Genomic DNA, 26246 nt, shown 5'->3' with positions numbered 1-26246 from the left:
TTGGTTAGAAATATCAGGACATAGGCCCACTAGTGAGTTTGGGGGCCCTGGTAGGAAGCCAGGTCTCCCTCACTCAGTAGCTGGTCTTTCTACCAGGTGATCTTCTGGAATCCTGCTCTCCATCCTTTTATCCATCTTTCTTTCTGCTAGAACAGAGAGGGAGCTCTGCTGCTTCTTTCTCTTTCATAGCCGCCTGGCTAGAGTCAGTGGGGAGAGCCCCCATTACTCTGTATTTTTATATCAGACCGTCACAATAGTATCTGATCATTTCTCCCCTCCTGCCTCTTAGTAGCTGCAAAGAGGGGAAAGGGACAGTTCTCTTCTACTTTATCCCTCTATCATCTCTTTTGTTCAAGTAAATAAATAAATTCCCAACTCTTTGAACTACTCCATTGCCTGTTTCAACTTCTGCTCATAACATTGTGCTGCAGCAGCTTGAAATTGACATGATTATTTACAATGACAGTACTGCCTACAGGGTTCTGAAAGAGAGATTTGAAATTGACAAGAGTCTTGTTGATTTCTATTAGCGCTTCTTGGCAAAGCAATGAGCAGCCACTGAGGCACTGCAGCTGTCTGTCTGCAGATTCAGGAAGACAGTAGTGTGGTGTTTACATCTTTCTCACATTTAGAAGGTTTATCTTGGTTTAAAATGAATGCTTAAATTCCATGGAAATTGGTGATGTAAATCCCCCTATTCATCGGCAAAAGTTTCCTATTTGTCAGGGTTGAGTGAAGTCAATGGGACAAGTTAGACTTCAGCTTAAGCTACCATGTAAGTGCTTTACTGAACTGGGGCTTTAGTTTTTTGTCAGAGCATACATCTTTCTAGATGTACTTTAGCATATTTATGCAGTTAGTCATGTGGATTGAGACTGTTAACTTGAAAGCTGGCACAAATCAGTCCCCAAGAGCATCAACCTTCTGTTTCTTAGTAATAATTGGTGCTGGATACTGTTTACCCAGTTGAACCTCCCTTCAAAAAGCTTTTCCATATAAAAAGTAACATGCTTAATTTCTTTTAAAAGTTGTCAGCAAAGCAAGAATTCAAAAATAATACCAACGTGAAATTCATAAGCTTTCGAAGACACAGAAATACTACTGTGTCTGTTGCATATAGTCAGATGCTGCCTGAACGGGAAACCTTGCCAGAAGCAATTTCAAGAATTACTTTGTTTTACATTATTATCTAGCGATGTTTGGAAATGCACATGTCCTTGAAAAACAAAGGGTAAAAGGAAGAAGAAATGAAATATTAAACCAAAACCACGGTGTTTAGGAACAATTTGAACTTTACAGTTGTTTCTGGTCTTATTAGTTTAACCTTCAAATGAACCAGATCAATTCTTTTCTCTCTAAAGTAGCACTTTTAAGTCTTGAAAGTTGACTTTGAAGCTCAGATCAATGCTGATACTGTTTCATAACATCAACTCCTGCTGGAATAGAGATAGGGATGCCTTGTCATTTATTCAGTGATTCCAAACAATATACAGGGCAAGTGACTTATGCTTTCTGCGTTACAGAAAATTTTAGTACATATGCTTTCAGGTTGGATCCTGAGAACACTCACAACTGCTATTGATTCAATACCTCAAGGTTAATTAGTAGACAATACAGGTTAGTTGAGTGATTAGACCCCCATAGGCAGTGAAAAGCTGAGAAAATAGATTTATTCTCCTATTCCTGATTGAACGTAACCTTACTGACGTGTGGCTGATTTAACATCCAATACGCTAGTTACTACTAAAGGTCTCTTACAGGACAAGGGGAAACAAGTAACCAAGATCAAAAGAGTATTTAGTCTCTTAGGATATGTCTACACTACCACCCTAGTTCGAACTAGGGTGGTTAATGTAGTCATACGAACTTGCAAATGAAGCCTGGGAAATTCAAATCCCGGGCTTCATTTGCAAGTTCGTATGACTACATTAACCACCCTAATTCGAACTAGGGTGGTAGTGTAGACATACCCTGAAATGCATTTATTATAACCACATGTTCACACACAATTCCAGTCTTCAAAGCCCTGCACCAACATGAACTATCTAATGAATACCTACAAACTCCTGGGTATTAAGTGTGCATAGTGGCTTCTTCTAGCACATCTATTTGTTTGGGCTTATAAGAGGCCTGTATTGTGCCCTCATTTTACTTGGACATGCAGGAAAGGGGGGAACAGGAATTAAGGCCTGAAGATCCAACCTCCCGGAATGGGCTGAAAACTTGGTACTGTGAATGGGACCCACCATTGGAGGGCTATGAGGTGAGGAGGAGTGCAGGGAAGGTGCAGAAAAGAGGCAAAATTGATTTGAGGATAGCAGAAAATGCCTGACAGGGAGCCTGCAAGAACTCAATCTGTTTAGTTTATTAAAAAGAAGAATATGTGGAGAGAAAAGAGAGGGTGCCTAATCTAACAAGGAAAAAAAACCCAAATTAAGAAGTCATGGCTAGAAGTTGAAGCCAGAAATTCAAATCAGACATAAGACTCACATTTTTATCAGTGAAGGTGAGTAACCATTGCACCATGCTGCAAGGGAAGGGGTGGATTCTCCATTTTTTTGATGTTGACAGATCAAGACATGGCTTTCTTCCAGGGTACTTTATTTGGCTCTGGAAGAAAGCCATGGGCCAAATACAAATTACTAGGCTCAACACAGGGGTAATAGCGTGACTGTAAAGGCCTGTAATACAAAAGAGGTCTGACTATATGATACGCACAACGCCAGGATCTGATAGTCAAGTATCTGTAACGCTGTGTTTCCAAAAGTAAGTCGATGCGCTTCATGGTCTATGGCTAGCTGGACTAGAATATCCCTCTTGGCTGCTAAGATTACCTCAATATTGAGAGCATTTAACACTTTATTTTTATGTCAAAAGCTGAATACGGGACACTTCTAGCCCACTTAATTAGCCTTATTAAAACCTGTCCGACAACTGACAGGTACCCTTTCTCTCCTTTATTTTTCTGTTATAAAATACTGGGTTTCTGTTATTCCTCTCCAGCTCATCATCTGATGAAATGTGTTTTGCCCAGGAAAGCTGATATTATACATATTAAATTTTGTTTATGGTGCCACAGCCTACTTGCCTACCCTACCTTTTTATATACTCTCCGTGTTATGTTCATGGCATGCAAACAGAGAAGTTAGATAAAACATAAAATACTTTTTCTGCGAGGCTGCACCATAACACTATTTTTCGTCTTAGAATCCAGAACCCTAATGCACAAGAACAAAAGAGAGAGACACACAAAGCAGGCTGCTCCCTTGTTGAGTTTCTCAACCAGTGGTACGAGTACCCTGAGGGGTACTTGAGAGAAGTCTGGGGGGTTACATCAACACAACTGAAATTTGGAGAAAACGGAATTTTTTTTTTAAGTTTTACAGCTCTTTATTATTTTTGTACTTTTTACACCCAAAAATTTCATCACTTGCCTGGCTACAATTAAGTTGTTTAAACAAACGTGTTGCAATGGTAGAAAAGAACTGTGTGTGTCTGAAAACTGTTGGTACTGGGGGTACTTATATATATATTTTTAAAAGGGGAACTTTATAAAAAACGGTTGAGAAACAATGCCCTAGGACAGCAAAGCACAATAAATTGCTGCTACAACCAGGCTTCGCTCCAGAGCCGGGTACCCTGCATGGAAGACCTTGAAAACCCCACAGTATTTAAAGGGGCAGCTTACAATTTTAGCAGTTTACAATATACCACACTCAGCTCATCTGGTTAGAGCATTTAGAGTCACATAATACCTTCCCCATTCTCCACCAACGTTGACTCCAATGGCTAAAGAGTAAATGAGGCTAGAAGATTTGGCCCAGATACCAACAGGACACTGGAGAATGGCTCAGAAGAGGCAAGACGCCCCAAGGGGTAGGTGCTGATCCTACCAGAAGGAGGTGATTTGGGGTGTAGATCTGACTGTACCCAGGATCCCAGTGGAGGCAAGAACCAAACCAATCTGAGCTGGCCAAGGCAGAGGAGACCCAAATCTCCCACAACATGCCCAAATCCAGAGGAGGAAGAATTATGGGGTGGACTTCAGGCCTCTCGCCCCCTCCTCACAGCCTACACTGAGGCCACCCAAGAAGCAGATGGGGAGGGGAGCTCACATACAGCCTGAAAAGGCAGTTGCTGCTCCCTGTAGACTGGGCAGCAATCCTAGCCATTCTGAATTTCCTGGTGATCCTGCCCTGCCCAGAGTAGTTGTGATGAGACACGCAGCTGGGGAGCAAAGGTGTCCCCTGCACTGTCCATGCACAGGAGGGAAGAGACACAGGGAAGGAGCAGCTGCTTGGCAGACCTCTGGGGCAGATGATGGCCTTCAAAAGCACCTGACCTCCAGCCTCCCTGCTGCTCCAGCCCAGCCCCCTCACCTCCAAAGTGTTGCAGACCCCAACCTGACTTCAGTGTGTCCCTGCCCCAACCTCCAACCACACTGTGTTCCAACAGCCCCATAGCCTCAGCGTGTGCTTGCCCCCCCACCCCTGACCCCACCGTGACCCTACCTCCTCCCCGCCATTGCCCCAGTCTCTGAACCCCACCGTGTTCCTGCCTCCTCCTCCCACTGCCCCAGCCTCTGCCCCCCACCGTGTCCCTACCTCCTCTCCCCCATTGCCCCAGCCTCTGCCCCCCGTGTTCCTGCCCCTTTGCTACCCCAGCCTCTGCCCCCCCGTGTTCCTGCCCCTTTGCCGCCCCAGCCTCTGCCCCCCCCCGTGTTCCTGCCCCTTTGCTACCCCAGCCTCTGCCCCCCCGTGTTCCTGCCCCTTTGCTGCCCCAGCCTCTGCCCCCCGTGTTCCTGCCCCTTTGCCGCCCCAGCCTCTGCCCCCCCGTGTTCCTGCCCCTTTGCTACCCCAGCTTCTGCCCCCCTCGTGTTCCTGCCCCTTTGCTGCCCCAGCCTCTGCCCCCCCGTGTTCCTGCCCCTTTGCTGCCCCAGCCTCTGCCCCCCCGTGTTCCTGCCCCTTTGCCGCCCCAGCCTCTGCCCCCCTCGTGTTCCTGCCCCTTTGCCGCCCCAGCCTCTGCCCCTCTCGTGTTCCTGCCCCTTTGCTGCCCCAGCCTCTGCCCCCCCGTGTTCCTGCCCCTTTGCTGCCCCAGCCTCTGCCCCCCACCGTGTTCCTGCCTCCTCCTCCCACTGCCCCAGCCTCTGCCCCCCACCGTGTCCCTACCTCCTCTCCCCCATTGCCCCAGCCTCTGCCCCCCGTGTTCCTGCCCCTTTGCTACCCCAGCCTCTGCCCCCCCGTGTTCCTGCCCCTTTGCCGCCCCAGCCTCTGCCCCCCCCCGTGTTCCTGCCCCTTTGCTACCCCAGCCTCTGCCCCCCCGTGTTCCTGCCCCTTTGCTGCCCCAGCCTCTGCCCCCCGTGTTCCTGCCCCTTTGCCGCCCCAGCCTCTGCCCCCCCGTGTTCCTGCCCCTTTGCTACCCCAGCTTCTGCCCCCCTCGTGTTCCTGCCCCTTTGCTGCCCCAGCCTCTGCCCCCCCGTGTTCCTGCCCCTTTGCTGCCCCAGCCTCTGCCCCCCGTGTTCCTGCCCCTTTGCCGCCCCAGCCTCTGCCCCCCTCGTGTTCCTGCCCCTTTGCCGCCCCAACCTCTGCCCCTCTCGTGTTCCTGCCCCTTTGCTGCCCCAGCCTCTGCCCCCCCGTGTTCCTGCCCCTTTGCTGCCCCAGCCTCTGCCCCCCCCGTGTTCCTGCCTCCTCCTCCCACTGCCCCAGCCTCTGCCCCCCCCCGTGTTCCTGCCCCTTTGCCGCCCCAGCCTCTGCCCCCCGTGTTCCTGCCCCTTTGCTACCCCAGCCTCTGCCCCCCCCGTGTTCCTGCCCCTTTGCTACCCCAGCCTCTGCCCCCCCGTGTTCCTGCCCCTTTGCTACCCCAGCCTCTGCCCCCCCCGTGTTCCTGCCCCTTTGCTACCCCAGCCTCTGCCCCCCCGTGTTCCTGCCCCTTTGCTACCCCAGCCTCTGCCCCCCCGTGTTCCTGCCCCTTTGCTGCCCCAGCCTCTGCCCCCCGTGTTCCTGCCCCTTTGCTACCCCAACCTCTGCCCCTCCGTGTTCCTGCCCCTTTGCTGCCCCAGCCTCTGCCCCCCCGTGTTCCTGCCCCTTTGCTGCCCCAGCCTCTGCCCCCCCGTGTTCCTGCCCCTTTGCTGCCCCAGCCTCTGCCCCTCCGTGTTCCTGCCCCTTTGCTGCCCCAGCCTCTGCCCCCCCGTGTTCCTGCCCCTTTGCTGCCCCAGCCTCTGCCCCCCGTGTTCCTGCCCCTTTGCTGCCCCAGCCTCTGGCCCCCCGTGTTCCTGCCCCTTTGCTGCCCCAGCCTCTGCCCCCCCGTGTTCCTGCCCCTTTGCTGCCCCAGCCTCTGCCCCCCCCCCGTGTTCCTGCCTCCTCCTCCCACTGCCCCAGCCTCTGCCCCCCCGTGTTCCTGCCTCCTCCTCCCACTGCCCCAGCCTCTGCCCCCCCCGTGTTCCTGCCCCTTTGCCGCCCCAGCCTCTGCCCCCCCGTGTTCCTGCCCCTTTGCCGCCCCAGCCTCTGCCCCCCCGTGTTCCTGCCCCTTTGCCGCCCCAGCCTCTGCCCCCCCGTGTTCCTGCCCCTTTGCTGCCCCAGCCTCTGCCCCCCCGTGTTCCTGCCCCTTTGCTACCCCAGCCTCTGGCTCCCCGTGTTCCTGCCCCTTTGCCGCCCCAGCCTCTGGCCCCCGTGTTCCTGCCCCTTTGCTGCCCCAGCCTCTGCCCCCCCGTGTTCCTGCCCCTTTGCTGCCCCAGCCTCTGCCCCTCCGTGTTCCTGCCCCTTTGCTGCCCCAACCTCTGCCCCCCGTGTTCCTGCCCCTTTGCTGCCCCAGCCTCTGCCCCCCCGTGTTCCTGCCCCTTTGCTACCCCAGCCTCTGCCCCCCGTGTTCCTGCCCCTTTGCTACCCCAGCCTCTGCCCCCCCCGTGTTCCTGCCCCTTTGCTACCCCAGCCTCTGCCCCCCCCGTGTTCCTGCCCCTTTGCTACCCCAGCCTCTGCCCCCCGTGTTCCTGCCCCTTTGCTACCCCAGCCTCTGCCCCCCCCGTGTTCCTGCCCCTTTGCTGCCCCAGCCTCTGGCCCCCCCGTGTTCCTGCCCCTTTGCTACCCCAGCCTCTGCCCCCCCCGTGTTCCTGCCCCTTTGCTACCCCAGCCTCTGCCCCCCCATGTTCCTGCCCCTTTGCTACCCCAGCCTCTGCCCCCCCGTGTTCCTGCCCCTTTGCTACCCCAGCCTCTGCCCCCCCGTGTTCCTGCCCCTTTGCTGCCCCAGCCTCTGCCCCCCCGTGTTCCTGCCCCTTTGCTGCCCCAGCCTCTGCCCCCCCCGTGTTCCTGCCTCCTGCTGCCCCAGCCTCTGCCCCCCCGTGTTCCTGCCCCTTTGCCGCCCCAGCCTCTGCCCCCCCGTGTTCCTGCCCCTTTGCTGCCCCAGCCTCTGCCCCCCCCCCGTGTTCCTGCCCCTTTGCTGCCCCAGCCTCTGCCCCCCCGTGTTCCTGCCCCTTTGCTGCCCCAGCCTCTGCCCCCCCGTGTTCCTGCCCCTTTGCCGCCCCAGCCTCTGCCCCCCCGTGTTCCTGCCCCTTTGCCGCCCCAGCCTCTGCCCCCCCGTGTTCCTGCCCCTTTGCTGCCCCAGCCTCTGCCCCCCCGTGTTCCTGCCCCTTTGCTACCCCAGCCTCTGGCTCCCCGTGTTCCTGCCCCTTTGCCGCCCCAGCCTCTGGCCCCCGTGTTCCTGCCCCTTTGCTGCCCCAGCCTCTGCCCCCCCGTGTTCCTGCCCCTTTGCTGCCCCAGCCTCTGCCCCCCCATGTTCCTGCCCCTTTGCTGCCCCAGCCTCTGCCCCCCACCATGTTCCTGCCTCCTCCTCCCACTGCCCCAGCCTCTGCCCCCCCCCCGTGTTCCTGCCTCCTCCTCCCACTGCCCCAGCCTCTGCCCCCCCCCCGTGTTCCTGCCCCTTTGCTGCCCCAGCCTCTGCCCCCCCCCCCGTGTTCCTGCCCCTTTGCTACCCCAGCCTCTGCCCCCCCGTGTTCCTGCCCCCTTGCTCCAGCCCCCGCACTGCCCCCCCCCCCCAGTTCCCGCGCCCCAGCCCCAGGCGCGGGACGAGCCGTGGCTCCGCGCGGCGCAGGCGGGGCCGCGGGGCGCTTGGCAGCGGCGGGGGAGGCTGGCCCGGCGGCACAGGCGGCGGCGGGAGGGGGGAGCCCGTCCTGCGCCAGGCGGCGGAGCCAGAGCCCCCGCGCGGGAGCAGAGCAGCGGCTGCACCACGAGCTGCGGCAGCAGCCTCCGCGCCGCCCCCCGCTCCCCCCGCCGCTCCCCATGGACGGCAAGGCAGCGCCCAACGGGGTCGCCACCATCGAGGACAGGATCCTGCGGATCACGGGCTACTATGGCTACTACCCCGGCTACTCCAGCCAGAAAAGTAAGGCCCCCTCCCGGGGGGGGGGGGGCGGGGGATCCCCGAGGGGGGGGGCGGCAAAGCAGCGGGGCCGGCTTGGGAAAGTGCCCCCCCCAGCCCGGGCAAGTTGCAAAGGAAGCCAGGGGGCTGGAAAAGCTGCCCCCGAGCGTGGCTGGGGAGGGAGGGGGCGCTGGGGGGTTTTTGGAGGGCAGCGCGGGGCTGGGTGGGTTGCCCCACAGGCGTGCAGGGCGCTGCCCCCACCCCAGTTTCAGGGGTTCATCCCCAGGTAGTTCCTGCCGCCTCTCCTTGCGCGATGGCTTGGGATGGGGTTTGCCCCTAAAGCAACCCCCCCCCACACACACACTTCAAAGTCAGATGGGCTTCTAAGCCCCCCCTTTTTGCCCCCCCTTACCAAAAACCAGACTGCTACCCAGTGAGCGCCGTCCTTTCCAGCAAGTTAGAGCGTGGTATTTCGGCAGCTGGCAGAGAGGTGTGATGCCCAGAGCTGCTGCAGAGCCATCTCTCCTAGGTACCCACCAGGAAGGAGTCTTGCCTGTCAGTTTTCCAGTTGGGGCTGGACCCTTCAGACCCAGCCCCATGCTGAGGAAGAGGGAAGTCATTTTTCAGATTCTGCCTGTAGTGCCAAGGCTAATTTCTCTCTTTGAATACTTCACTTTACTGGCAAGTTCAACTAGACCCCTTTGGGTTTGCTTTCTGAGAGAAGGGATGGAGGGAAAGGGGATTTGCTACACCAAATGCGGGGCTGAGGCCAGCTCATTAGACAATCTCAGTAGAACAGATGAAAGGACAGAGCCGAGAAGACAAGGAGGTTTGGATTGCACAGCCTGTGTTTAAGGCTTCAGTCCTGCAGTCATGACTTGGGCAAAACTCCCATTGAAGTCTGCAGGAATTGTGCTTGACTAAGAAAGTCCTTATTATGCCACAGTCTTCCCTAATCTCAGCTGAGAGCACGAGGCTGTGAAAGAATAGTTTTAGTATTTCACTTTGTTTTGGGAAAGTTTAAATATATATCCCCCCTCTCTACTCCCTGTTTTGGCATGGACCAGATAGAATATTCAATTTCCTTTCAAAGCTAATTGTACAGGGTTAGATTTTTCCAGAAAAATGTAGTGAATTACTGAGTGATTTTTCTTCATCCGACTTTAACATAAAACTTCTCTGGTGAAGGCTTTTTTAAGCCAGTGCTCCTTGTAGAAATTAAATATTTTTGCTTTTGACGTTTTTAATTAGGCACAGTGGGATTTTGGCAGTTGGGAAAGCTGTAGAAGGTTTCTGTGAACCTATAAATGTCCGGGTGCCCTCTAGAGTCATTTATTTCTTTAAACAATGGTGATTAATCTAATGAAAAGTAATTCACTTCTTTCTATCTGTGCAAAAGTTTACACATTAGGATTTTATTGCTTAACAATCATTTTGCATTTTGCAACAGCTCAAATGGCCACACATGATGCTTAACTGCAGCGATTAAAAACCCAAGTTGAATCAGTGGCCAATGCATTTCTGAAGGGAAAAATGTAAGTGAATAAAAAAGGACAAGCTGGTTTTGGTGACTATTTTAACTCTCTCTGGAATCAAAGAAGATAACCACTTTTAAAACAGCCGGCCAACCTTAATGGGAAGAATAATCTGGGGATCAGCCAACCAAGTGCCAATACTAGACAAATGCTCACAGGCTTTATACTTGATATGAGAGAGACTAGCCGGATGGTGAACACAATAAAAAAATTGTAGGTAGCATGCATCTGGGAAACAAACAAACTGGCTAATCATACCACATGAGATTATTTGTAGGGTACCAACAGTGTGCTAGGTACATTCAGCAATAGATTAGGTAGGGCATTTGATGTCCTCTAGCAACAAGCTAGAGGACATATCCTCCAAGCCATGTCTTTTTGAAGAGTCGCTAGGAAGACTCACCAAAGGTGATTTACAGGAATGAAAGCATAGGGGAGCAATGTGATGGGTCAGTCCACTGACAAGTGAAAACTGATGAAATTAGGCCTACTCCCGCAGTCTGGACTCAGGCAAAGAGCCTCACAGGAGGTCAGTAGAGATGTGCTAAATCTGGATAGTGGGTAAGAACTTAAGTACTTTGTCTATGGCTCGCTTTGGCAACAAAACGGGGTTTTCTGTCTTCTGCAATACAGCTGCTTTCCATGCACACTCCATTAAAGTGTAGGGTTGAGTTAGTGATAGAAATGTAGCCGTGTTAGTCTGGGGTAGTTGAAGCAAAATGCAGGACAATGTAGCACTTTAAAGACTAACAAGATGGTTTATTAGATGATGAGCTTTCGTGGGCCAGACCCACTTCCTCAGATCAAATAGTGGAAGAAAGTAGTCACAACCATATATACCAAAGGATACAATTAAAAAAATGAACAAATATGAAAAGGACAAATCACATTGCAGAACAGAAGGGGGATGCGGGGGGGGGGGGGGAGGGGGAGGAAGGAAGGTAAGTGTCTGTGAATTGATGATATTAAAGGTAGGGAGAGTGGGATGTTTGTGAGTTAATGGTATTACAGGTGATAATTGGGGAAACTGTCTTGGTAATGGGTGAGATAGTTCAAATTCTTGTTAAGTCCTTGTTGGCAAGTGTCGAATTTTAACATGAATGACAGTTCAGAGGATTCCCTTTCAAGTGCAGATGTAAAAGGTCTTTGTAGCAGAATGCAGGTGGCTAAGTCATTTAGAGAGTGTCCTTTCTGGTTAAAGTGGCAAGAAACTGTTTTCTCTTTGTGATCTTGTCTGATATCTGTTTTGTGGGCATTAATCCTTTGGCGAAGTGTCTGAGATGTTTGTCCAATGTACATAGCAGACGGACACTTTCGGCACATGATAGCATAGATTATATTTCTGGATGCGCAGGAATATGTGTTCTTGATCTTATAACTCACTTGGTTAGGTCCAATAATGGTATCAGCAGAATGAATATGTGGACAAAGCTGGCAACGGGGTTTGTTGCAAGGGAAGGTACCAGGGTTGGTATTAGTGTGGTATGTCCTGTGGTTGTTGGTAAGAATCATCTTGAGGTTAGGTGGTTGTCTATAGGAGACTATGGGTCTGTCTCCCAGAGCCTCTTTGAGTATGGTATCCTGTTCCAATATAGGCTGTAGTTTATTGATAATGTGTTGGACAGGTTTAAGTTGGGAGTTGAAGGTGATGACAAGTGGTGTTCTATTGTTGGTTTTCTTGGGTCTGTCTTGAAGTAGATGGTTTCTAGGTATTCGTCTGGCTCTTTCAATTTGCTTTTTTATTTCTCTGGGTGGGTAGTTGAGATTTATAAATGCTTGGTAGAGATCCTGAAGCTTCTGGTCTCTGTCAGTGGGATTAGAGCAGATGCGGTTGTATCGAAGGGCTTGGCTATAGACGATGGATCGTGTGGTGTGTTCTGGATGGGAGCTGGATGCATGTAGGTAACTGTATGAGTCGGTGGGTTTTCTGTAGAGAGTTGAGTTAGACCCTGATAGTGCAATTGATTCAATCAAAATAAGCTTCTAGTCCTCATGTTTGCAGAGAAAAACTTGAAAACGTGACCCGAGTTCACCCAAACTAGAAGGCAAATAACACTTAAAAAAAATCTTGTGATCTTTAAGCCACATTGATATCCTAAATTGATTATAGTGGAGCCAAAATTTCACTCTTAAGTTCTCTAAGTAAAATGTAGTGCATGGGCCTCTTGCTAGCCCCTGTTACCGAGTGGAATTTCATTCACTAGAGAGCTAAGTGTGTTTCCAGTGTATTGTGATGGGAAGATGAAATAGAGACTTTGTCTGTGAGATAAGGTGTTGAAGGTCAATGAGTGACATAATAGCTGATCTTACAAGAAGTCAGAAACACAGTATTTCTAGGAAATGTCTTTATTCCAACTGGCACAGTACGTGAGCTTGAAGCTATGGAAAATGTGCATGTATTTTCCCTCAGTCTGCAGAGTAATAGATACTTTATTCATTCTAAAAAATGTAGTTAAAGAAGTGAAAGGTAGCATTTGTTCTGGAGCTCTGTCATTAATTAGTAGACATTTATTTTTATTCTTGCTAAAATACTCATTTTACTAAAAGTTTATATCACATTAAGTGTAGCACTGGAAATGGACATCCTTCTGGTTTTACTCATTTACAGGGGTGAATTTTCCCTTCGGTGTGTATGTGGTTGATCTCATGTTGAACTTGGCCCCCTCTCTTAGGAATGAATGCCATGATTTAGGTATCACTATTCCCCAGTTTAAATGGACAGAGGTGTGTATAATCTCCTTGGCTTGTAAGTAAAAGAGATGGTGTTCTTTTTGTTAGGTCTCTGTAGGATTTGCAAGGGGATTGTTCACGTTGCATGGTGGGTGCACTGGCGCAGGAAAGAGATTCCAGGTTCTGACTTGGTGTTCTAGATAAGTGTTTCTCAACCATTTTTTATAAAGTAACCCTTTAAAAAAATAATTATAAATGCCCCCAGTACTTACTGTTTTCAGACACACAACGTTTTTTCTACCATTGCAACACATTTGTTTAAACAACTTAATTGTAGCCTGGGGGCGGGGGGAGATGAAATTTTTGGGTGTAAAAAGTACAACAGTAATAAAGCGCTGTAAAACTTAAAACAAAAATTCAGTTTTCTCCAAATTTCAGTTGTGTTAATGTACCCCCCCAGACTTCTCTCGAATACCCCTAAGGGTACTCGTACCACTGGTTGAGAAACACTGCTCTAGTCAATGCCCACCAACGTGCAGGATGGAAGAGGGAAGGGAGAGCAGGAGACACAATGACTATCCCTGCTGTACTGACAAGCAAGTGCACCAAGATGTTACCTCTCGTTTTATCGTAGGTCTTTCTGTAGCCCTTGTCACTGTCCTATGGAAGCACGTGGGGATACTGAGGTTCTATTGTGAAGCTCATAGAACAAGCCTCACCTGAGACTAAGACGCCGCAGGGGCTGCAGACAGGTGATCTCTGGGCCCCTGCGAGGGATGTAAAATCACATTTAAAAAGTGAACTGGTTAAACGTTACGTTTAACCGGTTCACAGGCCCCCCATCCAGGGTGTGGTGCGGTGCTCTGGCCAGGCTGGGCCAACTGCAGCACACCAAAGGTGGGGGGCTTCTCTGGCCTGGCTAAGCTGGGCCTGCCACGCCCTGCCACGGGCAAGGGGCTGCTTTGGCCAGGTGAGACTTGCTGCACCATGCCACAGGAGGGGGGCTGCTCTGGCCAGTCTGGGCCTGCCATGCCACATTGCGCTGCAGGTGCGAGGCTGCTCTGACCAGGCCAGGTTTGCCACACCCCACTACGGACAGGGGGTACTCTGGCTAGGCCGGACCTATCACACTGCAGTGGGCCTGGCCGGCTGGAGAGCCACCCACCCATGGTGTTGCCCTCCAGCCTAGCTGGGCTGATTGTTAATCAGTTACCCCGGTAAGCATGCCCATAAGGCTGATACTTACCAGGAAACCTGTTAACTCTTTACCTTTACCTCCCTAGCCCCTGCTGGGATCCTGGTTAGCAGACGCACTCCTAGTGCGTTGAACACCCTGCAGCAATGCACAGTGTGTAACTGAGTCTGAACCACCTGGATTGGCTGACATGGATCTGGAAAGAATGTGGCTGCTGCAGCAGAATATGACCTCCCCCTGATATCAATTCACATCAGCCCACATGCTGCATATTATTATGCTGGGCATGGGGCTCTGTTGCCGTGTACAGACACTTTTGGGCAAGTTGCCAGTGGGGCCAGGATGCCTGATGATTGGCAGTATCCGTATCCATGCTACACGCACTCCTGTCCTCTTTACAGCTGATTACCCACTTGGATTCTCACTGTGAATGCAGACTAGGTTTGCGCCTTCTTCCCTGTCGGGCTTGAGCACTGCGCTGTGACCTCACGGGGCACTCGGGGATGAAGAAGTGAATGTGGCCGTGTGTACATGGGGGTCTTGTAGCAAAGAAGTCCTCTGTTTTCTTAGCTTGCTATAGTAACTTCGTGTTCCGGGATTTCCTTGTGAGCCCTGATTCAGCAATGCACTTAAGCACACGCTTAATGTTAAGCCAATGGGATTTAATCCTGCGTCTAACATAAGCATGTGCATTGTAGGAGAAAGTTGGGGGTTACACACTTGCTTGAGGGATTTGCTGTAACAAGGCCTTAGCTCCTTCAGCTCCAGCCCACAGCTTTTACCCTTTAACAAAATAAGAAGTCATGGAGCAGAAACAAACTCCAAAACAACACAACGTCTTCTGGCTGTTACAGTTCAGGTTAGCCCTCTCTGGTCTGGCACCCTTAAGACCTGACCAGTCCTGAAGGAGAGAATTTGCCAGACCAAGTAAAGTTCCCTGCTACCGGCCCCCAAACTTCCACCTGCTGCAGGCTAGCTACCATCCCAGAAGGCACCATGCCTCTTTCACCACTCCTACTAGCCCGTCCAGGCTGCTGACCCAGCTGCTGCCAGCTCCCCAGCTGGTTGGGCTGCCCTGGGGCCTTGGGTCTACTTGGGGCCTCCGGCCCTGGGCCCGCTTGCTGAGGGCTGCTGCAGGGCTCCAGCCCCAGGCTTGCTTGGTGGGGGCTGCCGTGGTGCTCCAGCCGTGGGCCCGCTTGCTGGGAGCTGCTGCGGGGCTCCAGCCCTGGGCCCGCTTGTTCTTTCGATTTTTTTTCAAAAGAATGCGATTGCAGTGTGGACGTAATTGAAGATTTTTTTTTTGAATAACGACCGTTTTTCTGAAAAAAACTGTAGTGTAGACATACCCAAACCCTCCTATCACTGGAGCAAGTATCTATGCTGGAGCACAACTATGGTGCAGCTATAGTGTTTCCAGTAAAGTCAATTCCTTAAAGGTATATAGTTCCTCCTTCTTGATACCAGCTAGAAATTCCACGATGCGTGGAAATCCCGAACTGCTCTGCCAGGGCAACTTTCCAGCTCTCTTTGAACCATGGGGCTGGACTCGGATCCAAAGATCTAACCCACAATTCACAAATCCTGCGAGTTCTTAGTGAATGGAGCTGACATCCTGGTACAAAACATGTCACTGTTGCAGCTATTACCTTATAGGCCTTTTACAAACACTACGTGAACCTCCAACATGTGTGTCTGTTTTTTTTCTTTTTAAGATATGGGATTTCTGTGTGTAAAAGGAAAATGGTATCTTTGAGTCAAAGTGTAGTCTAAAGAAGCTGCCCTACGAGATGGGATACTTCTCCCAGAAAGCTAAATTTTCTCTTTCGAGATGTGGGAAATGCTTTCATAATGTACTTCCAAATGGGGCGTCCAAGAGCTATGTACGTCTCATGAGTCAAAGGGCTGATATCGGTATTTTTTACTGACCATGACCATGCAGAGCGCGTCCTTTTTAATTGAATAAATCCATATTTTGTGTGAGTTGCTGCCTTTAGAAATATTGCTGCCCCTCTGCTAATGTGGTGTGGGTGTGGTATTCAGGAATATGCTTGGGACTGATACTCTGGTATTAATAGTAATGCTTCTGAAGTGTCTTTCATTTGAGGAACTTCAAGTCCTTCAAAGGAAGGATGGCCATGTGGTTCAGTCTTACAGGCTAGGAGCCAAGCAGGGGCAGATGACTGTTTTGTGGGGCCCCGGGCAGCATAATTCTGCGGGGCCCCCCTTTGCCACGGCGCATGCGCGGGGCTTTCTGAAGCGCGGGGCCCGGGGCGGCTGCCCCGTTCGCCCTGCCGTATATCCGCCCCTGGAGCCAAGTGATCTGAGTTCAGGCCTTGTCTTTGTCGCACACTTTCATTGTGACCCCGGGCAAGTCAGCTAGGCAGATTTTTAAAGGTATTTAGGATCACAGGCGATGCTGCCTTTCATCAGTGAAATATTTATTTCCCTCCCTCACTGGGTGTTCATTGGCCTTGCGTTGCATCACACTGTGGAGTAACAGTTAATTGCGTTGCATGGTACGGAGGCAGGGGGATTTCAGAGCTTTAGGACAGCACACACCTCATCCTCAAAGGACTGTAAGAGACCAGCCTCCTCTCCCATTTAGAGTTGTCTCACTTCTGTGGTGCCTACAGCAATTGCTTCTAGCTGAGGGTCTCTAGCAGTCTTTAATGTAATAAATGCTTTCTTTGTAAGATCAGTCACCTTCTCCCCTTTCATTCTTCATTTCTTCTCCTTCTCTCCTCTCTAGTCACCTGCCTTCTTCTCTGCCCATTTCCTTTCCTCTGAACAGTCTTGCCCATTCCTCTTTTCCTCTATTCCTGCCACTTGGTTCCCGTCTTGCTCTGCTCCCCTGGGCATGCTATGAAATCGCCCAATCATCTTCTCCTCCCACCATTCCCCTAGATATATTGTCCATCAGCCTTTTCTCTATTTCTCTTCTGCTGGTGGCTGCAGCCCCAGGCAAACCCTGTAAAATCTGGTGAAAACATTGAGTTGAATTCTGAACAGCTGTTTGCTTCATCCATATTTGTTCCCTTCTTATTAGCTATGTGTTCATGCAAACCTATCTTTGTGCAAGTGTTTGACGAATGGCTGGTTTTCTGGCTCGTCTGCTTGCAATTCATTGAATGACTAGTGGCTGGAATTTGATCACAGACACCTGGGCTGTGTCTACACTGGGCCACTTATTCCGGAAAATCAGCCGCTTTTCCGGAATAAGCTGCGAGCTGTCTACACTGGCCCTTGAATTTCCGGAAAAGCAACGACGCTCTACTGTACAAAATCAGCCGCTATTCCGGAAAAACTATTCTGCTCCCGCTCGGGCATAAGTCCTTATTCCGGAACACTGTTCCGGAAAAGGGCCAGGGTAGACAGCCCAGTAGTCTTTTCCGGAAAAAAGCCCCAATCGCGAAAATGGCTTTTCTGGAAAAGCAGCCTGCCAATGTAGACGCTCCTTTTCCGGAAAAACTGAAAACGGAATAGTCTTCCGTTTTAAGCATTTCCGGAAATTCATGCCAGTGTAGACACAGCCCTGATGCTGGATAATGAAAATCTCTAAAAATCACAATCCCTCTGTGGGTAATCTGCAAAGAGAAACAGGGCTGAATTTGCTGGTATAGAGCATCCCTGCTATACGTTGGCTCGGTATGCATCTGTTCTGCACTAAAGCCGTTGACACTTGTAGGAACGGTTATAAGTCCTCCCAATGCCTGCTCTTAAGTCACGCAAAGTCCCATCCCCAGTTTGCGCAAATGGAAGTCAGCCACGGGAAAAAAATTCCCCGCTTTTAGTTGTTTCGCTGGAAGTCCAAGTTTTTTGGAACATATCTTGGACTTTAGTGAGGACGGCTGTACCCAACCACTCTACCCATTATGGGTGGAACTGACGCCTGTGCAAAGTGCTCTCAGCAGAGGCTTTCCTCTGGGTCTCTGCTTGGTGGTGCATTTTGCATTTAAAAGAAGCAAGGCTAGAGTCATGCCTGCAGGGTTGTCTAGCAGTGCTATAGGTAACTAAATGTTATGCTTATAAGATGCAGACAGGATCTTTTTCATGGGAAAAGGCAATATGCCGCGTTTATTGAAAATAGAGCATGGGAAGTAGCCTATGCATTCATACACACACACAGGTCCTGAAGATGTTCTTTCACAGGCCTGAAGGCATATAGGCATCTCTGAGCCAATTGGTAAAACTTTGTCCTAGACTTTTCCCTTGTGGAGGTGAAAATTCACAACTTTTTGTGAAAGTCTCCGAGGGCGAGCTGCGTTAGTCTAGTCTTCATGGGTAAAACCCACTTCTTCAGCTCATGGTTCTACGTATTTCTGTTAATCTCTAAGGGGCCACAGGACTACGCGTTACTTTTTGTGAGTGAGTTGTATGGGAGCTGCTGCAAAATAGACCATGGAAGCAGGGCTGGGTTGGACAACCGTTTAGTCTCATATTCTTCTCAGAGGGTGTGTCTAGACTACAGGGTATTTTTGAAAAAAGTAGCCTTTTTTTCGAAAAAACGTCACCTGCATCTAGACGGCAGCCGCGTTCTTTCGAAAGTAAATTGAAAGAATGCGGCAGTTTTTTCGATCGTGGTAAACCTCAATTTACGAGGAATAACGCCTTTTTTCAAAAGCGCTCTTTCGAAAAACGGTGCTAGGTAATGCAAATTGTGCTTTTTTGAAAGAGAGCATCCAGACTGCCTGGGTGCTCTCTTTCGAAAAAGCAGTTACTGGTTGTTCTCTAGACGCTCTTTTTTGAAAGAGGCTTTTTCAGTCTAGACATAGCCAGAGAGGGAAAGAGCAAAGCTAATTTGCTTCTATTCTAGTTGGCAGGCCCAGCCTTGCTGAGGTGGTCACCCTACCTGTGCCATGAGCTGGCATGGCCGGGCCCAGCCCACCATGGATAAGAACTGCTCGGTCCGGTCAGGTCACAGTGCGCCACAGGCAGGGGACTGCTTTGACTGGGCCCAAATGTGCTCAGCCCACGTGTCGGGCAGGGTGGCCGCTATAGCCCTGCTGGGCCGCCGTTTAACTGGTCAGCATCACCCAATAGGAGTGATGCTCATCAGTTAACTAGTTACACCTCTAATCTTAAAGAAGACAAACCACTGGTTTGTGCCCTTTTGCTTGCTCAGGGCATGTAAAGCCTGAAAGGGGGTTTTGTTTACATGTTTTATGACCATAAAAGTACCAAGAGAATGTCAAGTCAGGGTCTTTGCTACTTTTGCTGGACTACTTGTTGGGTCCCCAGAGGCATATTCGGATTTTCCTGGGAGCTTTCCATGCCCCATGCAATCCCTTTTTGCACGTTGTAGTTAATTAGGTGTTAGAAAAGCTAGCAGTGAGAAGTGAGAGTTACTAATTGTGATGGTGTCACCCTACTTCTGTGCAGACTTCCAGGGCACCCCTGAATTTCTAAGCACAAGCAGGGGAAACATTGCCCTTTACAGAGCAGGTGCCAAACTCACCCCCGTTATTCTGAAGGCCCCTTTCCCTCGGTCAGGCGGCCCGTCCCTGAAGCGCCGCCGCAGCGGGTGCCACCACAGGCAGCTCTGCCAATGAGCAGACCTTGCCCGCGGCGAGCGCAGTGCGGGTGGGGAGATCACAACCGCGCAAGGCTCTGGCGGAGCGAGGCTGAGTGTGACCTGTCCCCACCCCATCTGCGAGCGACACAGCAGCTGCTGTGCATTCCCACTAAGTCGACAGGCGGCCGGGGAGGGACACACGGCCGGCCAACTGCCACCCCTCACACCGTGCGGCAGTGGAGGCCCTGGCTGGTCTGGAGGTCGCGAGGCTGCCGCCACCTCTAGCTTGGCCTCTCCCCAGGCTGGTACTCACCACACGGCTGGTAGCAACCCGCCATTCAAACTCCCACCTTGCACTGAAGACTGCTGCTCCCTGGAAAGGCTGAGAGCGTGGAGCACGGCCTCAGCTTCACAATGCCCCTCTGAAGAGGAAGCGCCGGGCAAATTTTCCCCTCTCCCCCAGGAGCGGGGTCGGGGGAGAGCAGGGAAATGAGGCTCAGCCTTCCGCTGGCCAGCTGGCGCACACTTACTTGGGTGTCCATAGGGGGGGTACATTCACACCCTTTGCACCCCACCCCACGCGTACGGGCCTGCAATGACAGCGGGCATGAAGGAGACAGAGCAGAGCTCCCCTTTCTCTGCTTACAAGGAAGAGGAACTCCCCTCTGCTCCCTGGCTTCTGGAAGCCACATTCCCTCAAAGTTCCTCCAATTCTTTGTGTGGGCAGCGAGAACTCCTGTGTCTGATTCATTTGAATTATGACTCTTTCCTGGCCAAACGCTGACAGTTCTGCTGACTGGAAAAGGTGATAGCTGTGTCACTGGGATGACTCCACTAAATTTGCCTCAGATGAAACAGTAGCTAGGCCTCCATATGCAGAACAAGGGGAGAGATGGAGCACGAGGCATAGATCATCTTCCTTTCCAATTTGTGTTCCTTCCCATCTTATGTGCTGCACTCTCCCATGTCATGACTACATTTCTGCTTGGAAGTGACTTTCTGGAACAGAAGCCAATGGTGTAAGCAGCTGAAGAGAGATGCTGTGTAGCCGTCTCTTTTCTTGGTGAAGACTGAGTCTTCTGGGGAGCATTTTCCATGAGATTCAGCACACGGCTGCTTTTGCTGCGAATGGAGTTGCTGAGGACTGATTTTCAGCATGATTCATTCTAGTGCATTTTCTTTCATTTTGGTTGGTTTAAAGCTCAGTCACTTTTAGTCTATATGGGTATGTCTACACTACCCCGCTAGTTCGAACTAGCGGGGTAATGTATGCATACCGCACTTGCTAATGAAGCCCGGGATTTGAATTTCCCGGGCTTCATTTGCATAAGCGGGGAGCCGCCATTTTTAAATCCCCGCTGCTTCGAACCCCGTGTAGCGCGGCTACACGGGGCTCGAACTAGGTAGTTCGGACTAGGGTCCTATTCCGAACTACCGTTACTCCTCGTGAAACGAGGAGTACCGGTAGTTCGGAATAGGCACCCTAGTCCGAACTACCTAGTTCGAGCCCCGTGTAGCCGCGCTACACGGGGTTCGAAGCAGCGGGGATTTAAAAATGGCGGCTCCCCGCTTATGCAAATGAAGCCCGGGAAATTCAAATCCCGGGCTTCATTAGCAAGTGCGGTATGCATACATTACCCTCCTAGTTCGAACTAGGAGGGTAGTGTAGACATACCCTTATATATTTGAGAGAGTCTGTCTGTCTGCCTAAGAACTCTTCCTAAACAGTAAGAGCCAGGGCCACTACATTCGGCATACAGTTTCCTCTTATCATAACTTACAAGCAAGGTGAGGGCTTGGTTGCACCAGGAAAATGGGATGTGCCTGGAATGGGATTGCTTCTCAGGAGACCATATAGAAAAGAGACAGAATCACCAGGCACGTGAAAGGGGCTGGCTGGGACACGCCCTCCCTCCTGCAGCCCCAACCCTCCTCAGCACCCTTTACGGAGGGAGGGGGGCCCTCAAGCATTCCCCCTCCGATTTATACAGGGACATTGCTGGCTGTTCCCCTTCATTAGGGAACAAGGGAAAGTGGACAGTTTGCTGCATTCCTCACTCTGGCTGGGGGGTGCAGGGGGCAGACAAACCTGCTCCAGCTGGGGGACATGTACCCCTCCCCGGCTGTTCCTGCTGGAGCTGCAGCACCTATGAAGAGGTGCCTTTCACCTGACCCCAAGTTCCTACCGTGAGAGAGGGTGCTGGGGTATTCCTCTCTCCCCGGGGCAGCCTGCATACTGAACCCTTCATCCCCAGCCCCACCCCAGAGCAATGATTGAAATGAAGCATGGGCACTGCCATTTTATTTTCCAAAAACTAGCTGCATTAAGGACCCAAGCAATGCCAGGCAAGTCTAGTTTTCTATAAGACAGGACTTGGCAGGCATGTTTTGAGTGTGGCAATTGCGACATGGGAGAACTCTGCCCGTAATATTAGTAGGTGGGATTTGAACCTGCAACTGCTTTTTACTGCTCTGAAGAGCAAGCATCAGTGCTAACTGCTCATCTTGTTGTCAAGTGCTCGACACCCCTGCCCCACTCCAGGCCCTGCACCTGCTCTGCATCTTCTGCCCACCCTGCCTCTTCTTGCCCCTGCCCCGGGCTTCCCCATCTCATCATCTTGGTGTGCCCCATCTCCACTCTTCCCCCCCGCCTTCCTGGAACTTGAATGCTGTGAAAGAGCTGTTCAAGGCAGGCATGAGGTGCTGGGAGGAGGGGAGTTGGTAAGCTTGGGGCTACCAGCACACAAGAGGGTGGGAAGGGGGCAAACAGAGGAGCTTGGCCTCTTTGGATACTCCACACCTACTAATTTTTGCCCATGCATGCTCTAGTCCCGGACCACCCGTGGAAACAGCACTTATGCCTTGGAGACATACAGCCGGTGCACTAAAGGGAGACTTCCCCACACAATCCTTACAATGGGTCTGCACCTTGAGCCGGAAGGATCACTTCTGGGCAGAGGTGGCATATTACTGTTGTTAATAGGAGAGGGGAACAATTCTGAAACCACTCCCCATAAAAAAAAAATTAAACTCTGGCAGAAAACTGAGGAGGCACATAATCCAGCCCCCCCGCATCGCCTCTGCTTCTGGCCCGAGAAAACAGTTAATTCTCAGTGCCTACTCAGTCCTTGGCCTACCTTAGGAGATTGCCAGCAAATATAGCTGGCCTGAAAGGGGTTGCATTTTTCATGGAAAGTTTAAGAAACTTTTGGGTTTTTTCCCCAAAATGTTCATTGTAAAAGTTTTCAGTTTACTCCCCCCTCACTTTTTTATTTTAAGTTTTTTTCCTCCCCTTCATCCTGTTTCCATTTTTACACTAGAAAAAATGGGCGAGAAGAAAGCATTTTGTTTCTGAAAACTGAAAAGCTTTTAAGCTTTTGTCAGAAACCTGGAATATTTCAGCATCCCCCCCTCCCCCCCCCCCGGTCTGTTTGGGGGAAAAGGCCTTTTTGTCAAAACCTTTTTTCAAACAAAAAGCTTCAACCAGTTCTGCCGGCAAGGCGGCGTATCAATTAAAGTCAGTGTGGTGTGAACACTTGTCCCTGGAGAACACAGAGATATGGTTTACATTGGGTTAACTCTTGCTTCTAGAAATGCATGAAAGCTGTCCAGTTCTCAGAGTTTCAAAAGGGCATGCTTGTTTCCATGATGTTTGAGAGCAGAGCTGCTAAATTCTGAACACAATATTTATTAGATTGTCACTACTTTCCCACTTTGTGGCCAAATGATCACGTTTGTTCTCTATTAGCTTCCACAGAAGCCTAAGGGTAAAATGGGCCACACACTTATTTATAAAATGCTTTCTTAGGCTTGCAACATATCTATTCTTCCTTTGAGTAGGAAGTATTTTATCAAGCCCTGAAGATATCTAACTTGGCTAAGGATTTTTAACTTGTTCTTTCCCTGTTTAGACGAGGGATGAGAGGGTATGTCTACACTACAAAGTTAGTTCGAACTAACGGACGTTAGTTCGAACTAACTTTCCTAGGCGCTACACTAGCGCTCCGCTAGTTCGAATTTGAATCGAACTAGCGGAGCGCTTAGTTCGAACTAGGTAAACCTCATTTTACGAGGACTAACGCCTAGTTCGAACTAGCTAGTTCGAACTAAGGGCTATGTAGCCCTTTAGTTCGAACTAGTGGGAGGCTAGCCCTCCCCAGGTTTCCCTGGTGGCCACTCTGGCCAACACCAGGGAAACTCTATGCCCCCCTCCCGGCCCCGGACCCCTTAAAGGGGCACGGGCTGGCTACGGTGCCCGTGCCAGGTGCAAGCCTGCCAGCACCCAGCTAGCAGACCCTGCACCTGGCACGGCACAGAGCCACCCACCCGATGCCCCCCAGCCCACCCCCTCTTGCCGGGACCAGGCTGGCGGCTCCCGGGAGCTTGCCCTGGACCGCAAGAGGCGGGCACCTTCCTGGGCTAGTGCGGACATCGTGGACCTCGTCCACGATCTCCGCACTAGGCACAGGAAAGTGGCCGTCTAGGGCAGGAGAGCTGCCAGCCTGGCCACCCAGGAGCAGGTGTGCATGAAAATCAAGGGGGTCCACTGAGACCCCCGACCCTGAGCCCTGAGCTTACAATGGCCGTCCTGGGTCAGACCAAAGGTCCATCTAGCCCAGTAGCCTGTCTGCCGACAGCGGCCAACCCTAGGGACCCTGGAGGGGATGGACCGAAGACAGTGACCAAGCCATTTGTCTCGTGCCATCCCTCTCCAGCCTTCCACAAACTTTGGGCAGGGACACCACTCCTACCCCCTGGCTAATAGCACTCCATGGACCCAACCTCCATGACTTGATCTCACTTCCCTTTAAACTCTGTTCTAGTTGTAGCCTTCACAGCCTCCTGCAGCAAGGAGTTCCGCAGGTTAACTATTTGCTTTGTCAAGAAGAACAACTTTCTCTTACTAGTTTCTAGCCTGCTACCCATTCCTTTCCTTTGGTGTCCTCTAGTCCTTCTTTATGGGAACTCAGGAAGAACTTTTCTGAATGCACCCTCTCCACCCAACCCCTGCTTTTAGAGACCTCTATCCTGTCCCCCCTCCATCTCCTCTTTTCTAAGCTGAACAGTCCCAGTCTCTGTAGCCTTTCTTCATCTGGGACCTGTTCCCAACCCCTGATCATGTTAGTTGCCCTCCCTTCTCCCAGCCTTTCTCTTCCCCTCTCCCACCTCCTTTTCCCAGTCTCCCCCAGTTTTTTTCAATAAAGACAGAGTCAATGTTGGAAGAAACATTATCTTTATTTTGTACATCAATAAGAAGGGGGGCTAGGGAAGGGTAAGTGGAAGGAGGTGAGGGAGGAATGGGGTACGAGCCCCCGATGGGGAGGACTGGGCTGGCTCTGCGGGCTTCTGGGGGTGGAAGCTCTCCTGCAGCCCCCCGATTGCACCCTCTCCCCAGATGGCAGCCTGCGGCAAGTGCAGCCGGGTTGATGTCCGAGTGGTGTGATGTGCCCAGTGTGGGTACTCCGGGCACTCCAAGCCAGGACTGCTTTGCAAGCGGGGCACCCCTGAGAACTGTGTGTCCAGGGTGGGGGTCGGGACCCTTTAAGCGCAGCCCTCGGCTAGCCTGAGACAGCATCTCCATGCTCTAAGTCCTCCTTTTATGCCCTGCCGGCACTGCTTCCGGCCATCCTTAAGCCCTGTTCAGAGTCCACTCAATGTGGACTTGCTAGTTCGAATTAGCAAAACGCTAATTCGAACTAGTTTTTTAGTCTGGATCCATTAGTTCGAATTAGCTTAGTTCGAATTAACTAATTCGAACTAAGTTATTTCGAACTAGCGCTGTAGTGTAGACGTACCCTAAGAGATTAACCTGTTAATTGGCTACCCAATAAGCAGGTGGTTTAATCGGCCTCCTTACAAGGTAACCAGTTAACCGGTCTGGATGACTGCACTCTGCCTGCAGCTGTGGTGGGTTGGGACCTGAGCAGAGGAATCCCACCTGCTGCAGCGGGGCTGGGGCCAGAGTTGCCCCCACTGCTCATGGCCAGGACCAGAGTAGCCCCCCCTCCAGCCATGGTGGGACTAGGACCAGAGCAGCTTCCTCACATGCGGCAGGGCCAGTACCTGAGCAGCTCCCTCCCCTCTGTCTGCAGCCGCTATGCTGTGGGTGAGGGGCTGCTCCGTGGTGAACTGGTTTAACGTAGGCTATGTCTACACTGCAGGCTTCTTGCATAATATCTGTTTTGTGCAAGAGCTCTTGTGCAAAAGGCCTTGTGCAAGGGTATGTCTAGACTGCATCCCTCTGTCAACAGAGGGATACAAATTAGGCAGGTCGACATTGCAAAAGAGGCAGAGATTTAAATATCCCGTGCCTAATTTGCATAAAATGGCCACCGCATTTTGCCAACTCAGCACTTTGTTGGCAAAAAGTGGCAATCTAGAGGGGGATCTGTCGAGAAAGAAAGTCTTTTTTGACAGATCCTGCAAACCTCCTTGCCAGAGGCATAAGGGATCTATCGAAAAAGGCTTTTTTTCTCGACAGATTCCCCTCTAGATTGCCGCTTTTTGCAGACAAAGTGCTGAGTCAGCAAAATGCAGTGGCCATTTTAATGCAAATTAGGCACGGGATATTTAAATCCCTGCCTCGTTTGCAATTTCGATCTGCCTAATCTGCATCCCTCTGCCGACAGAGGGATGCAGTCTAGACATACCCCAAGAGCGCATCCACACTGCCATGTGCTTTTGCACAAGAGTGTCCACGGCAGTGTGGATGCTCTCTTGCGCAGGAAACCCCAGTTGCCCATCCACAGTCTTCTTGTGCAAGAGCTGTTGCACAAGAGGGCTTATTCCTTGTGGGGAGAGGAATAACTCTTGTGCAAGGAGCCCTCTGTTCTGACGCTTTACTGTAAATTTACTTGCTCAAGAACGCACGTGCAGTGTAGACACTCCACAAGTTTTAGCGCAAGAAGCCTGCAGTATAGGCGTAGCCTTAGTGTTTAACTAGTTAACATTTTAAATATTAATTAACATCCCTAATTTAGACTCT

General features: G+C 51.2%; 1 pseudogene; it reads left to right on the top strand.

The window, feature by feature from the left end:
- The first annotated feature begins 8270 nt into the window (after window positions 1-8270).
- The window catches only part of LOC149524287 (uncharacterized), an 83941-nt pseudogene continuing 65965 nt past the window's right edge, over window positions 8271-26246 (top strand).

The sequence above is a fragment of the Pelodiscus sinensis genome, chromosome 5 (genome assembly GCF_052426305.1).
Source record: "Pelodiscus sinensis isolate ZL-2025 chromosome 5, ASM5242630v1, whole genome shotgun sequence".
NCBI lineage: Eukaryota > Metazoa > Chordata > Testudines > Trionychidae > Pelodiscus > Pelodiscus sinensis.
The sequence above is the reverse complement of the archived record's forward strand: the minus strand, read 5'-3'. Positions and strand labels throughout refer to the sequence as shown.